We start from the raw sequence: 2,415 nt of genomic DNA on the forward strand, positions 1-2,415 counted from the left end.
GTTGCTCATGCGCACTCGAAAATCCTCGGAGTCGCGGAATCTGCTCCTGGGCGCTTGCGCAAGAGGGCTGGGTATCTTCCCCTAGGCGGTGGTTGGCTAAAAGAGCGGTTACAGAAATAAAGCCCGGGAATAATTCTTTGCCTAAAAAAAAAATAGTGAACCGTAAGGTTAAGGATCCAGCACTATCTTCAGGAAAGATAATTCAGAGACAGAAGGGTCTCAGGTTCTAGAAGTTCTAGCGTATCCTGACGTACCGTGGCATCGCAAGACACTGGGCACTCTATGGATAGAAGATGGTCACTTTCCTGACCCCCTGCTTTCCCCTTCTTTTTGCTGAGTGCCCCCCTAAATTAAAACAAACAAAAAATGCAACTGCTGGTTGTTTATGATTTTGTTGCAGAAATGAGCCCAGCGACATTCAAACATTCATTCATATTGAGCCCATGGCTGTGAGGCAGGTTTCTAGAGGCTGGGGTTACACCTGTGAACACCACAGAAAAACATCAACCCTGTATGAAGCAAAATTCCAGTAAGGAGAGGACAATAAAGAAACGAACAGAGGCGCCTGGGTGGCTCAGTGGGTTGGGGTCTCTGCCTTCGGCTCGAGTCGTGATCCCGGGGTCCTGGGATCGAGCCCCGCATTGGGCTCTCTGCTCGTCGGGGAGCCTGCTTTCCTTCCTCTCTCTCTGCCTGCCTCTCTGCCTACTTGTGATCTCTGTCAAATAAATAAAATCTTAAAAAAAAAAAAAGAAAGAAAGAAACGAACAAATGAACACATTTCTTCCAGATATTGATTAGTGCTTTGAAGGAAATAAAGTGGACGGATGTGTTAGTGACTAGAAAAGAAGCGCCATACTTACCTGGCAGGGGAGATACCATGATCACGAAGGTGGTTTTCCCAGGGCGAGGCTTATCCATTGCACTCCGGATGTGCTGACCCCTGCGATTTCCCCAAATGTGGGAAACTCGACTGCATAATTTGTGGTAGTGGGGGACTGCGTTCGCGCTTTCCCCTAAAAAAAAAAAAAAAAAAAAGAAGAAGCGCCATGATGGGAGCCAACAGGGAAAGAGATTGCCAGGTAAGGGATGGAGTTAGTGCAGGGATAGGAATGAACTTAGTATGTTGGGAGAGGTGGTAAGGAAGGGGGGTGTAAATTCACAGAAAATCAACACCTGACAAAGCCACTCTATGACCATGATAAATCAAGACAAAAGTTAAAGTTATTTTTGTAATTATATCTGTAACTATATCTGAACGTAGGCAAAATATAAACATTGTCTGAGCCACAAAAATGAGCAAACATTTTCCTATCCTGGCTAATATGAATGAATGCTCCTGCTTTACCAATTATACTTACAGCCTCAGCCCGGTAGATAATACTCAATCCGTCTAGATAATACTTATTAAAATATCCAATTATAAAATTAGTCTTGCCTCCTACAGCTTCCAATCAAGAGCAAAGTCCTTCTTCCTTGAACCCTTCCCTAAATCACCTAAGAAGTCCAAAATTATAACACCCTCTTACTAGGATGTCCAAGGTTCTCCATGGGGTGTATTCTCACCTACTTAAAACAAAAAACCCAGCTTGTTCAATTACAGTTTTATTCCCAGTGGTCTTTGGTCAGTAGACATTGACAATAATTAAGTTTGAGAGGTGTATTAGATATACAAATGATAACATCAAGTAAGCAGATGGATATATTGGTCTGAGTCTAGGCTAGAGATATATAATTGGTAGTTAAGATATACACAAAACCAGAAACCTTGGGACTACTTGAGATTATCTAGGCAGACTATAGACAGAGAACAGAGCTACGAGAGCCTCCAACATTTCAAAGTTGGGCAGAGGAAGAAGAGCTAGCAAGAGACTGAGAAGGAACAACCTGGGAGGTAAGAAGTTGATGTCATAGACGTCAAGAGAAGGAAGTTTTACAGTTGAAAGGAAGTGGTCAACTATAGCAAATGCTTTATAGAAGTCATGTAGTGAGGACACAAAAATGACCAGTGGATTTGGCAACATAGCAATCATTAGAGTCTCTGGCAAGAATAGTTTCAGGGTGGGAGGCAGAAAGACTGAAGTGTACTGAAGAACAAAAGATAAACAAGTATGGACAAGTCTTAAGATTTTGTTTCTTTGGTTTCTTGGAGGTTTTTTTTGGTGGGGCAGAGGTGGAGGGTTAAAGATCAGAGCAATAGGATGGTGGCTACAGTGGGTTAAATAGAGCAAGGGAAGTTTTTTGTTAATGTTGTGTTGGCAGATAAATGCTTATATTATGGTGGGAATGATGTAGTACGGAGAGAAATTGTTGATGTTGGAGAAAAAGGGAATACTTAAAGGAATGAAATTATAGGGGAGAATGAAAGAATGGATCCAAAGCATAAGTGTACCTTTGAAAAGAATGTAGATAGAAAAA

The 2,415-nt window shown here is 42.0% G+C and overlaps 1 non-coding gene across 1 annotated transcript; it reads left to right on the forward strand.

The window, feature by feature from the left end:
- Window positions 1–852: 852 nt before the first annotated feature.
- LOC125099588 (U1 spliceosomal RNA) lies at window positions 853–1,016 on the forward strand. Its single transcript, XR_007127295.1, has one exon. It is a non-coding gene; the product is annotated as a U1 spliceosomal RNA (small nuclear RNA).
- The last annotated feature ends 1,399 nt before the right edge of the window (window positions 1,017–2,415 follow it).

Source organism: Lutra lutra, chromosome 4 (genome assembly GCF_902655055.1).
Source record: "Lutra lutra chromosome 4, mLutLut1.2, whole genome shotgun sequence".
In the NCBI taxonomy this organism is placed as follows: Eukaryota; Metazoa; Chordata; class Mammalia; order Carnivora; family Mustelidae; genus Lutra; species Lutra lutra.